General features: G+C 46.3%; 1 protein-coding gene across 2 annotated transcripts in view; it reads left to right on the top strand.

Annotated features, from left to right (window-relative positions):
* Positions 1 to 10,064: 10,064 nt before the first annotated feature.
* The window catches only part of TMEM248 (transmembrane protein 248), a 28,718-nt gene continuing 24,657 nt past the window's right edge, over positions 10,065 to 14,125 (top strand). The window contains exons 1-2 of one of the 2 annotated variants that reach the window (XM_072640064.1): positions 10,086 to 10,358; positions 10,717 to 10,775. The gene's annotated coding sequence lies outside the window, so the exon portion shown is untranslated. Of the gene's footprint in view, positions 10,359 to 10,716; positions 10,776 to 14,125 lie in introns of both variants that reach the window. The other variant, XM_072640062.1, reaches the window with a different exon arrangement.

The raw sequence follows: 14,125 nt of genomic DNA, 5'->3' as shown, positions 1-14,125 counted from the left end.
CAGGACTTCTCTGTGTACCTGTAACATCCACGATGCTCTTCCAAGGCAGCCTTCTGGAGCGGTGACATGTCATGCTATCATTAAGAATGGCTCCCTGGGTTCTTCCACACACTTTCCAACTAGTACAGCTCCCAGGTGTGCCCTCCAGTGACTTCAGGCCCCTATTGGGATGTGTTGGTTTCTCCCCTCACACTTTATTTGCTTGTAGAAGCTGCCACCCAGTGCACAGCTTGTCCCAACGAGGACTTGTCCCGGTAAATGCTCTAGCAGACAAAGCAGTTAACTCCATGGCTAAGCTGCCACCACCACCTCTCATAGCTAATCTTTTCGAGGAGGCTTCTTTTCCTTGGGTGTGTCCGTTTCCTGACGTTCTCCAGGTGGTAATCCAGGCACACGCACAGTCACACTCTCCCACAAATGTACAAAATTTCTCACTGCTCTACACAGCTTTTGTGGAATAAGAATATGGACCTCACCCTCACAGGAAGGCTGAATTCTTTCATTGTCTTGCCTGTCAGTAAAGTGGGTTGTGACAAGGATTCATTTCACACACTTCTGCCCTTGGTCAGAGAGAGGAGCCCCTGCTGTCTGTTCAAGCCAACATTTTTGTCTTGTGCCTACCCTCGTACTTGGATATTGGCAGAATGCTACTGTGACTGTGGCAGCCTCATGACTGAAACCCTGGCTTCTCCCCTTTCCAATCCATAAAGCTGCCAAAATAATATTCCCATTGCACCAGTCTGACCACACCTTTCCTCTGCCCGAAGACGTCCAATCGCCTCTTGTTGCCTCTAGGATAAAATACAAATTCCTTCTGTTAGCATTGAAAGCTTTGCCCAATCTGGCTCCAGCCTCACCTTCTTTGGCTTATTTTATGTGAATTCCCTTCCCTCACTCCATGTCCCAGGCTAACTCAGTTCTGTGTCTTGCCCCCTTTTACCTTTGTCTAGGCTGTCCTCCCTGGAGGGAATGCTCTCCTTCCTTATCTCTGCCTATTAGAATGAATCCTTAAACTTCTTTCAAAACTCAGTTCAGGGGCTGCCTCTTCTTAATCCCCCAGGACATTGACTTGGTTTGGAGGCAGGCAGCATATTTGCAGAGTGGCACTTTGAATGGGTTTCTGTTAGTACAGTGCCTAGCACATAGGTACTTAATAAATGATTGATCATATAATCTCAATAACCAATAAAAGTGTATTATTCCTATGATTCACATTCAAAAGAGGCATTTAGAGACTATATACAGAGATAGCAAAGGGGCAGCTAGGTGGTGCAGTGGATAGAGCACTAGTGCAGGAGTCAGGAGGACCTGAGTTCAAATCTCACCTCAGACACTTGACACTCACTAATGTGTGACCTTGGGCAAGTCACTTAACCCCAATTACCTCATCCTGGGTCATCTCCAGTGATCCTGATGAACATCTGGTCACTGGATTCAGAAGGTTTCAGAGGAGAAGTGAGGCTGGTGACCTGCACAGCCCTCCCTCACTCAAAACAAAGTCAAGCACAAGTCATGTCATCATTTATCTGATGGCATGGTCTTCTTCGGCAACGAGAGATGAACACACAGAGGCAGCAATCAATCATATGATAAGACACCACTCAAAGTGGCCGTTCCAAATGGTGACTCAGCAATTCCTGTGGTACACTATATTTTAAAAGGATTTGTTTTTAAAAGGAATCCACTTGTGAAAAAGTTGCCCAGGAATGTCTTCATTGTTGTCAAAACAATATGAGCTGTTAAACTAGAATCAATTCATTCCTTAATTAAAGTCTTATGAAGTAAGAAGAAATCTAGTTTCCTGTATTTGGAGAGCAACCAGAGACTGGTAAGCCTTTTCAGAAGCAAGTAAAGGGACCCAGCCTATAATTGGTCTTGATTAGAATTGATGGCATTGGCTAGGACCTATGAGGAAGGTTGTTACGTGGACACTGGGTGTAGCCAACTGCAAATTTATGTTACCTAGTCCTAACAGCTCTCAGGACAGCAAGACAGTCCTTTTACTCCTTTCCAATTGATTCTTTATTGTGCTCTCTAGAGAAGTTCTTCCAGACCTATTTTCCTTTCAAGCCTCTCACCCTTCCTCTGAATTAAGCCCTCACTTCATACTTTGCTGAGAAAAAAGAGGATGTAGGCTCTCTTTTCTCCCCTTCTCTATACCTCAAAATCCCTTTACATCTTCCATTTTCTCCTTTACGCCAGTATTTGATGGAGTGACTTTGCCAGAGCCAGATCCTCTGCATTTATCCTTGGTCTCATCCCCTCTAATCTTTTCTAGCAAATTGCATCTTCCCACCCCAAATCATGCTCTCTAATCTTCAATTCTCCCTATCTACAAGGTCTTCCTTCTTTACTGTCTTCAAACATGCCCAAATCTCCCCTATCTTGAAAAAACTCTCATTAGACTCTACCATTCTTAATAGCTTAAGGTTATTGGCCTATATTTCTCCTCTCTTTCATGGTCAAACTCCTAGAAAAAGCTGTCTTAATGTGCATTACCTCTACTTCCTTATCCCTTTTCTCTCTTCCTAACCCTTTACAGTCTGCCTTCTGACCTCATTACTCAACTGAAACTGCCCTGCCCAAAATTACCAATGGTTTCCTAATTGCCACATCTGATGCCTTTTTTTTTCAGTCTTCATCCATCTCTGCAGCATTTGCTACTATTGACGCCCCTCTCCTCCTGTGTTCTCTCCTTTCTAGGTTTTCATGGTACTTGCCTTCTGATTCTTCTACATATCTTTGATCACTCTTGAGTCCCTTTTGCTGGACCATCATGCTTGCCAAACCCACTGATTATCGGTGCACCCCAAGGCTCTGTCCCAGGCCTTCTTTCTCTCTCTCCGCCCTTCTCATGGATTTAATTGTCATCTTTCCACAGGTGATTTCTCAGGTCTACAGATCCATCCCAACCTCTTTCTTGAGCCCTAATCACACATCTCCAGCTGCCTACTGAACATTGCAAACAGGGTGCCCCACAGGAATTTCAAATGTGGTACATCCAAATCTGAACTCAGTTGTCTTTCCCTCAACCCCCATCCCTCTTCCTAAATTCCCTACTTCTGTCATGGAGACTTCTTCCAACCATCCAGGTGCATCCCATCATCCTCAACTCTTTACTCTTCTTTGCCCCATGGATCTAATCAGTTACAAAATCTTGTTTCTCCCTCCATGATATTTCTCACATCTCTCCCCCTCTGCCCACTCAAAACAGGCTTTCACCTGGGCTATTTCAGTAGCTTCTCAGATGACTTCTCTGTTTCAAGACTTACCCTCCCTCTAATTCATTGGAGGACTGGAGATGCTTACGTGATTTTCCTTAAGTACAGATCTGATGAGTCACTCCCAAATTTAATAAATTTCAGTGGCTCCCTATTACCTTTTTTTTTTTAATTTTTATTTTTTAATGTTTAACAATCACTGCCATACAATTGCGATTTTATCCCCCCCCACCTACCCCCCACTACCCCCCTCCCTCCCCACGACTGCATACAATTCTGTATAGATTCTACATATACTTTCCTATTGAGTATATTTTCACTATAGTCGTGCTATGTAGTCAGACTAAGATAAATGAAAGAAATCGTATAACAAATCAGAACATGATACACAAACACATACACATATACAAACATGATCTTCTACATTATGTGAGTGACTTCCATATTTCTCTCTCTGAGTGTGGAAGGCATTTTGCCTTGAGATCCACCATTGGGATTTTTTTTTTTTTTGTAAGAAGTTCTTGTGTTATTACAAAAATCTAAGTCTACCAGAAAAAACTCTCACACACTGTGGTCGTTGCTGTGCATAAAGTTCTCCTGGTTCTGCTCCTTTCACTCAGCATCAGGTCATATAAGTCCTTCCAGGCCTCTCTGAAGTCTTCTTGTTCATCATTTCTTATGGCACAATAGTACTCCATTACATTCATATACCATAATTTATTCAGCCATTCCCCAATTGATGGACATCCCCTTGACTTCCAGTTTTTGGCAACTACATAGAGTGCTACTATAAATATTTTTGTACATGTGGGACCCTTTCCCATTTTTATGATCTCTTGGGGATATAGTCCTAGTAGCGATATTGCTGGGTCAAAGGGTATGCACATTTTTGTAGCCCTTTGGGCATAGGTCCAAATTGCTCTCCAGAATGGTTGGATGCGCTCGCAGCTCCACCAACAATGAATTAGTGTTCCAACTCTCCCACATCCTCTCCAGCATTTATCATTTTCTTGTTCTGTCATGTTTGCCAATCTTATAGGTGTGATGTGGTACCTCAGAGTTGTTTTGATTTGCATCTCTCTAACCAATAGTGATTTAGAGCATTTTTTCATATGATTATAGATAGCTTTAATTTCTTCCTCTGAAAATTGCCTCTTCATATCCTTTGACCATTTATCCCTATTACCTTTTGATCAAATAGAATCTTCTGGCTTTTAAAACCCCTTAGCAACCTGGCCCAAATCTACTTTTCCAACTTTGTTATCTATCCTTCCTGCAGATAGGTGGTCCAGAGGATAGACTACCGAGCCTGGAGTTAGGAAGACGTGTTCCAATCCTGCCTTAGACACTTACTGACTGTGTGACCCCAGGCAAATCATAATCTTTCTGCCCTAATTTTCCCAACTGTAAAATGTGGATAATAACAGTGCCTCCTTCCCAAGGTGGTTGTGAGGATCAAGTAAGACAATATTTGTAAAGTGCTTAGCCCAGTGCCTGGCACATAGTAGGTGCTTAATAAGTACTTGTTCCTTCCCATCTTTTGTGGTCCAGTATGACTGATCTTATTACTGTCCCCTTGCAGCAGCCATTCCCCATGCCTCTGTTGTGTGTCTCCCTCACCTGTTTCATAGAATCTCTTGCTTCCTTCAAATGTCACCTCCAACGTGGAGCCTTTCCTGATTGTCCCCAAGGTGCTAATACCTTCTCCAAGTACCTGGCATTTCTTTTGTAGATACTTATTTAAATACGTTCCTCCCCTCTTGGAATGTGCACTTTAAGGCAAAGACTATTTCATTTTTAAACTTCATATCCCCATCGGGCACCATACTTCATGGCAAATATTAATCACTTAATAAATGCTTGTTTGATTGACCTCTACAACACACTCACAACAGAAAAAAAAAATATTTTAAAAAAAATTTCTCCATCTGAGACAAATCCATTTGTAAGGTAGGAACCAAGAAGACCAGTTGTTAACTCAAGCTCAGGTGACCAAAAGGGTTGGGCTGAATGATCTCTAAGATTCCTGAGGCTAGAATTCTAGAGCTGGGTGGGATACAAAGAGCTAGAAGACAATCTCTGGCCTCCAGGAATTGATACTTCAGTAAGAAATGCAAGTCATTCAAAAAATCATAGGGAATAATAAAAGAGATGTTCCAAGACAGTGTTGGCTAATGGTCTGCACAATACTTATTGTAAGTTTGGAGAAGATCTCAGACCCAGAATGAATGCCTGGGAAAGCTGCAAGATTTGAGCTTAACCTTAAGAAGAGGTGGGATCTAGAGGGGTACAGGAGTACATTCTAGGAAGGATGCAGTTGTCCAGCCACTGGATATCTGAAGCCTCCACCTTAGAGGTCATCCATTCCAACCCTCTCATTTACAGAGGCCACAGAGGACATTAGTAGCCAAGCCAGAATTTGAACCCACAGCCTCTGAGTCAAAACCCAGTGTTCTTGCTGCGCCATAAAACACACCTTAGCTCTTAGTTATCTAGATCATAAAATTAGGGTATTTTTGACCATAGCCTCCAAGTCTTTGGATCCCAAGATCATTACAATTCAGTGCCCAGTTCTTCAACGTTACATTTTTGTCCAGGGATAATTAGGAAAGCTGCTACATCAAATCTGATTTCATCATTATGTAAAATTAATTTACTAGGTTTTACTCTGTCCACTCCCCACACATAATCTAAAAGATGATTGTTTTCATTACAAAAATACCTTCTCTTTGTAGATACTTCCTCTGAGGTGCATTGCCATGAACACCAAAAAATCTGAATTTTTTTTAACCTTTAAGTTTAGACATTTTCCTGATACCCCTTTAAATCTGAACTAGGCTAATGCATTTCAGGTGGGAGTTTATCATTAACTACCCTCCTGAACCAAAAGGCCTGGTAGAGCAAAGGAAGTTAAAACTACTGTGAGCAAGCAGACTTGGCCAATGAAAGATTGATTGGAAATGAAGATAAGGCTTCTCTTGAATGAATGGGTAAGTTGGGGACTGGGTTAGTTATAAAGTTGGATTGAGGGATAACTTTTCAATGACATGTACATGACCTTAGGCAGATCTCTCTCTTTTCTCCAAAAGAAACCTAAGTGGTAGGATGGGATGTAGGTTAGCTCCTTGTAGGAGCAAGACTTCAGATTTATTTAGGATGACTAGGGCTCTTTGAAAGTCAGAATGGGGATAGGAAATAAGTCCTTTTGAGAGAGAGAAGATAAAAGAAACTACAAAGCCTTTAAAAAACATGTAAAGGACCAGAGGGAAATGCAGGGGCTGGAAAGAACCTGTCTTCTTCATTTACTGAGGAGAATGAGGCCTTACCTCTCTATCAATCCAGTCAATCACCGGTAATTTTTAGTCAGTCAATCAACAAATACTTATCAAATTCCTTTCATGTGCTAGGAGCTGGAGATAAAAAGATGAAAAAACTGAAAAGTACCTACTATGTGTCAGATGCAATCTCTGTCCTCTTGGATCCTCTATTCTGTCAGGGAAACCAACAGGTATACATATAAAGAAATACAAAAGGCTCATAAAGTAACTGGGATTAGGGCAAGAGACCTGGTAACTGAAGGGATAATGGAGGTGGTTCTTCAGTTGAACAAAGCAAGACGTTCTCAGAAGAATCAAAATGGCAGACACCCCAAAGAGCAATAATTGTCAGCTAACGTTTGTCTAGTACTTTAAGGTTTACAAAAGGCTTTCCATATGGATTATTATCTCATGTGATCTTTACAGCTCTAGAAGGTAGGTATAACAATAGCTATTATTCTCATTGTCCAGATAAAGAAAGTGAGCTCAGCAAAGTTAAATGATTTGCCCTGGGTCACACAGTAACCTATGGTTGGACAAACCCAAAGATCTAGGCTTTTAGGGTAAGAACTCGCCATTTGACAAAAATTGCTGAGGAAAGTGTGTTGGGGTGCAAGCACAGTTCTCACATGAACAGTCGGTCTCGGGCAGGTAGAAGTGAGGGCTTCTTGATTTCGAGTTCTCATGAGGCCCCCCAGGGAACAGCTGGGAATTGAGGTGTGAGACTCGAGCTTTCTTGTTTTTCCACCTCTTCTCAGTGGAAACTTGCTGGGGAGAGCATCCCACCCTTGAGATTGGTCCCTGGTCTGAGCACACCCTTTTGTTAATTAGCTAAGGGGCTGAGAGCATGCACAGTATCCATGAGCAAACTATGCAGCAGGGAGAGCTTAAATGGGGACAGGAAAGCCTGGGGGGTGGGGTTCCTTTCTCCTTGGGAAGAACTTGCCCTGCATGCTGACATGTAACTAAGATCCTGAATAAAGCCTACAACTTCTGTTTGACCCTGGAAGTCTCTTCTCTCGATACGTTTATCTGGCTGGCCACTGAAGACCTGGAGATAGGTAAGATGACCTGGGCAGCCCACGGCAATTAGGCTGGGACAAAAGTGGAAAGCAGTTTGGCAGAAACTAGGCACTGACCAACATCTCATACCACATACCAAGATGATATCTAAATGGATAATGATTTAGGCATAAGAGATATCTTAAATAAATTAGTGGAGATGGAAAAATGTATCTGTCAGATCTATGGATAAGGGAAGAGTTTATGACCAAACAAGAGATAGGATCATGGGAAATAAAATGGATGATTTTGGTTACATGAAATTAAAAAGGTTTTGCACCCACAAAAGGAATGTAGCCAAAATTAGGAGGAAAAACAATTAAATGAGAAAAATTTTAACAGCAAATTTCTGATAGAAGGCTTTATTTCTCAAATGTATGGGGAACTGAACCAAATTTATAAAAATATGAACCATTTTCCAATTGATAAATGGTCAAAAGGATATCAATAGACAGTTTTCAGAAGAAGAAATCAAGGTTATCAATAGTTAGATCAAACATATTCTAAATCATTTTATTAGAGGAATGCAAATTAAAACAGCTCTGAGATACCACCTCACATCTATCAGATTGGTAAATGTGACAGACTGAGGCTCAATCTTGTCCTGGGTCACACAATGACTGAAATGGAATTCAAACCCAAATCTCTCACTCTGTAAAATTGTAGCATCCACCTCTCATGGTTGTGAGGATCAAATGAGATGATCACAAAGTGTTTATCATAGTGTGTGTGTGTGTGTGTGCGCGCGCGCGTGTGTGTGTTCATCCTTCGTTGCCGAAGAAGACCATGCCATCAGAGAAATGGTGACATGACTTGCACTTGACTTTGTTTTGAGTGAGGGAGGGCTGTGCAGGTCACCAACCTCACTTCTCCTCCAGAGCCATCTGAATCCAGTGACCTGATATTCATTCCTGACCCAGGATGAGGCAACTGGGGTTAAGTGACTTGCCCAAGGTCACATAGCTAGTGAGAGTCAAGTGTCTGAGGTGAGATTTGAACTCAGGTCCTCCTGACTCCTGCACTGGTGCTCTATCCACTGCACCACCTAGCTACCTACTTAGCATAGTGCTTGACACATAGTAGGTGCCATAGAATATGATTATTATTATCTTCCTGACTCCAAGTCTGGCAATGACTTCTACGCAAGAAGTATAAAAATCTAATCTAGCAAATATAAAGAAAAAGAGAAAAATCTATGACAGGAGTTCCAATAGTAAGAGAGAGCCCAAGGGGCAGGTTAGTGAAGCAAATAGGGAGCTGGCCTCAGGAAGCAGGAAGGAGGGTTCAAGACCTGTCTTGGTTATTCAGTGACAAGTGAGTTAACTCCTCAGAGACTCAGACAATTCTCTAAGACTGGGGGTTGTCAATGGGAGACTGGTTGGAAATGAAGGCATCTCTTGAAGGAAGGACAAGTTGGGGAGGGGACTTATTTAAGTTCAATCGATTGATAGGACCACTTTTCAAGGATGTGCTCATTACTTCTGGGCAGATCTCCCTTCAGTCCATCAATAAACATGTATTAAGGGCCTTCTATGTGCCAAGTGCTGTGCCAAGTGACTGGATATAAAAAGAGGCCAAAAAAAAAAAAAAGGGTTCCTGCCCATAAGGAGTTTAGTCTAATGGAATACACAAACAGTGTACCAATAAGCCCCGCACAGCACACATAGGTCATGATGCACAGAGGGCAGGCACTGGGATGAAGAGGGCTTCTTGTAAAAGCTGGGCTTTTAGTTGGGGCCCAAAGCAAGTCCAGGAATGCCCACCCTCCTTGGGAGGTGGGGCAGAGGGAGGACTGGGGGGAAGGTGCCCGTCTCCAACCATGGTCACAGGCTTGGCTCAAAACAAACCAAAAGAGCTGGTGGCTGGAGGAATGTCTCCAGGGGGAAAGCATGGAGGGGAAAGAACTGCCCAGGAGGACACCTACTGGGTGCCAGCCATGTTCCTGGGTGCTCTACAATCGTCACCTTGTCTGAGCCTCACAACCACCCTGGGACAGTGCCCGGCACACAGGAGGTGATCAATACTGGCTTGCTCCCTTCCCTTTCCCGCTGAATTCATTTACCTTCAAACAATCCACCCAGGTGGGCGTCATCCTCACCTGGCAGAGGCAGAACAGGTAACTAGTGAGTTTTTCAGCTTATTATGTAAACTTACTTATTTTGTTATAGATAGCAGTCTTCTGCCATAAGTGTGAAATTCATAACCACAGTAGGCGTTTAATGAATGCTTTCAACATGCATGGTTTACAGGGTTCGCACTTATTGCGCGCGCTCGGGGCTCTCGGCTCCGGCTCCGGCTCCAGTCCAGCTCTAAGGCGAGCGAATGAAGACGCCTGAGCTATGCAGGCAGCCCAGCCCGAGGATGCGCCGGGTCCTCAGCCATTGGCCAGAACGACCCGGCCACGCCCCCCGACGCCCCGCCCCACTCCGCGGCTTCGCGAGACCGAGGAGTCTTGCTTCCGCCCGGCCGCCGTCGGGGCCGGCCGAGGTCGGAGGTCACGGCGGCGTGGTTACCCGGAAACTGCCGCGGCCCAGCGCCGTAGCGGCGGCGTCTGGGGCTGAGGCGGCGCCCGCGGCCTGGGCCTGTCCGCGTCCCGGGGTGCCGGAGCGGAGCGCGGAGTGTCAGCCAGGAGCGGGCCGGGGGGAGAATGGTGCAGAGCGGCCCGGCTCCCGCGCCCGCCCCGCTGCCCCTGCCGCCGCTGCGTGGGAGCGCGACCCGTTAGCGGAGCTTCCCGCCAGGCCCGGCCCGCCGGCGCAGGGTGAGTGGCTCGGGGCGCGCGGCGCGCTGGGAGACCCCTCCCCCCGGGGGCAGGGCCGGGGGCGGCCTCCCGGATCTCGGGGTGCCCGGGTAGGGGGCAGCGGCACAGGGGCTGCGGGGTCAGGGATGGGAGGGGACTTCCTGGGGCAGGGGGAGGGACCGAGATCTCCGCGCAGGCCCCTGTCCGGGGGGGCCGCCCCCCAAGCGCCTCCTCGCTGGTGATGGAACCCGCGGAGGGGGCCCGGGCTTTGTGTGGAGCTCCCCCCGGGAGCGGCCCGCCGCCCTGCCCGTCCCGGCCGAAGGCGGGGCCGGCCGCTGTCCAGCCTCGCGCTTAGGGCTGGTCCGGACCTCCCTTGCAGGCGCAGCTTCCCCTGGAGAGGCCTGGCCCTCGGGGCCGGTCCCTGCTCTGATTTCTGAGGTGAGCCCCAGCTTGCTGCCCCGGGCCTTCCCCCCTTTTCTCCCTTAATAGTAGGAGTTGTGGGGCCCAGCCGGGCACTCCACGAGGAGAGCTCCCTCCCCCCCGGGGTGCTCAGAGGGGGGCCGGATCCCTGGGCCAGAACGGGGGGATGGTGCCTGGCCTTTGGCCCCCTCGCCCCGCCGTTGTGGCAGCGAGGGCTGGGAAGCAGCGCCGAGGAAGCCGGTGAGCCCCCGCGGCTCGGGGTGGGCTCGAGGGAGTGGAAGGAGGCCCACCCGTGGGCTGAGCAGCACGTCAGTGAGCTGCCCGTCTCCACGGGTGTTCTCGCAGGCGCTTTGAGGTTGCTTGTGATCCCAGTACCGTCTCCTCGCTGCTCTGCTTGCTTCTCTTCCTTTGCTCTGCTATGTGTTCGGTACCCCACGCAGGAACGTGAATGGACAGAACCCGGAGTTCCTTTGCCACATCCCGTTTCCTTCACTAGTGGTTCCATTTGGGTGTTGGTCAGGGTCTCCAGCCGTCCTGTGGTTCTCCTTAAAAAGCTTTGGGGAGGGGCCGCAATCAGCTCTCCCTCAGAATGGGCCCTGTGGGCAGCATCTTTTAATAGGTTACAGTTTGATGACCAAAGCTGGCCTTCTCTCAAATGCTTTTATCAACCCAATCATTATAACCAGCAACATTCTCTTGGCTCTTTCATCCCTTTAAAAAGATGGAAATGTGACCGGTTTTAGGTGCTTGACACTTGTGTGGTCGCCAGATTTGACATTTCTTTATAGTGACCTTTTAGGGTGAGACATGACCTCATAATTTGCATCTTGTTCCCAAGCTTCTCTCCTGTGTTTCTCAATAATGCGTGATTAAGCAATGGGTCGCTAGTCTTTAATAACACAGTGCAACCTTGTCTACATCGTGCACTTTTTTAGCAGACAAATCACTCTTAAAAAATGGGATCCTTGAATTTCCGTAGCAGAAGCTTCTGGCCACGTTTGCTGACCTTTCTCAGTCTGTCATCCTGCTTAGAGGCAGCCACTCCTCCTGCTGAGTTCCAGAATGTTTGAGGCTCTTCTCACTGTCTGTAGTTTCATTCCGGGGGACTTTACAGGCCTGACAGGTCTACAGGCCAACCACTTGTTGGGTAGTACTGGTGCAGGCGCCAGAAGGAATTGTGGTCTTTATGCTAGAGGGAATTTATAGGATCATGGGATTAAGAGATTGATGGAAAGAAACCCAAGGTCATCTCCAGCAATCTCTTCATCTTGTAGATGACTTCCCAGGTCAGACTTCTGACCCAGGATGTGCGACTCCCAGCTGTGCCCTCTCAAATCCATCCTCTCACCTTCTTTGCAGATGACACCATCACACATTCAGGACTGGAAGGGACCTCAGGAGTCCTAGAGTCTGAGGAAACCAGGGAGGAGGCGGAGGCAGAGTCCCCTAAATCCAGAGAGAGAGAGAGAGAGAGAGAGAGAGAGAGAGAGAGAGAGAGAGTGTGTGTGTGTGTGTGTGTGTGTGTGTGTGTGTGTGTGTGTGTGTGTGGGTGGTTACTGCCAATGTTGTTTTGGATACCTTGGGGTAGTAACACTTTATCCTCCTCTCTCCCTCTCTCCTTCCCACTGGGCCTGGCTGAAGTGGTCCATGAGTCACAGGGTACAGCCGCACCTGTTAAGTTGGGGATTGAGCGTTTCCTAACTCAGTTCAGTGCGGATCCAAGAGTTTGGGCACACAGAGTCCTTGCCCTTAGAAATTAGCGCCAGTTTCCACTTGGACTGGCCCAAGTCCGTGCGCATTGAAATGTAAGCTTTCTGGAGGCAGGCATTGTTTTCCATTTCTGCTGTTTGCTGGTACATTCTATAGCCTAAGCCCTTGCCCTGTAAGCACAGAGTAGGCTTAATAATGCCTGTTGAACTGGAATGACTTGTAGTACCCTGGTGGGCTTACTCTGCTCAGGACCACTACCAAGTGCAGAGGGAGGTCTTTGGAGTGATTAGGCCACAAATAATCCTTCTGCACGTGGGTGTGGGTATGAGGGTTTTTCTTTTTTATCCCCAGCATTGCTTTTAGGTGGGATGTTCGTTGAGATTATTTGGGTTTGGGAGCATTTGATGTTCCCATTCTCTTGGGGCAGCATCAGAAAGAGTTGTCTTCCCTTCCTTTTCCCATTGCTGCAGTCTGGGCTGGCAGTGCCAGCTCTGTGTTCAGACCTTTACCTCCTCCCCAGGACTGCAGGATGGCCTGTTCTCTTTTCCGTGTTCTCTAGCTGATAGGCTGAAGCTACCCAGTAAGTGGAATAATTTGGAGATGACCTTCCCCATTTGATTGACACCGAGTGCTGTGACTGTTTGAGCAGTGAAGTTGGGCCCAGTTGGGTGGGGAAGGGAGTTTCTTCTTTCTGTTGGCATTTTAGTGCTTGCATGGGATAGTGACATCATGAACTCTACGAGCATTTTTTCCTTTTTTTTATTCCCTTGAGAAATGTGAAGATTTGACCTTTGGCTAATAGCAACCATTTATTTTTTCAACCTTCTGTGAGCACCCTGAAATACTGTGAGCTTTCAGGACCAGAGGTTTGTTTAAAATTTCTTGAGATTTTTTTTCCCCAAGTCTTAAATCTACTAATGTGCAGTTTGATGCCTCACCAGTGTAGTTAGTACCATTTCTTTTTAAAACGTGTGTTAAACATTTGCTCACAGTGAGATCTGCAGAACTGATTTACCCTCCGAGGGGAGAACTCTCCTTTGAACTGAATGGTAGTTTTGTAGCAGCTTAGGGTCAGCGAAGCTGTCGAGATCATAAAGGGGCCTGGGGGCTTCCTTCCCCATGTGAGGAGGGCACTGAAACAGACCCAGAGACCTGGACTCTGCCGTCTGCTGTATTGAGTAACCTTGGGCAAGACCTTGCCTCTTCCCCTCAACGTTGTTCTTTTAAAAATTTTTTAAAATTTATGTGTTTTCAGTTTTGAACAGTTACTTCCATAAGTTTTAAATTTTCTCCCTCTCCTTCCCTGCGTGCGATCTTATATGGGTTCTACATATACATTATTAAGCACATTTTCACATTAGTCATGTTGCATAGAAGAATTAAAACAAATGGGAGAAACCATGAGGACAAACCAAACCAAAACCTAATGCACGAGAAAAGAGTCTGCTGCATTCTGCGTTCCAATCCCATAGTTCTTTCTCTGGATGTGGATGGCATTTTGCATCAAGAGTACTTTGGGACTGTCTTAGGTCCTTGCATTGCTGTGAAGGGCTAAGTCTATCAAAAATAATCCTCACACGCTGGCTGTTACTGTGTACAACGTTCTCCTGGTTCTGCTCACTTCACTCAGCATCAGTTCACATAAGTCCGGGTTTTTC

The sequence above is a fragment of the Notamacropus eugenii genome, chromosome 2 (genome assembly GCF_028372415.1).
Source record: "Notamacropus eugenii isolate mMacEug1 chromosome 2, mMacEug1.pri_v2, whole genome shotgun sequence".
Taxonomy (NCBI): Eukaryota; Metazoa; Chordata; class Mammalia; order Diprotodontia; family Macropodidae; genus Notamacropus; species Notamacropus eugenii.
This window is presented reverse-complemented; position numbering and strand designations above follow the sequence as displayed.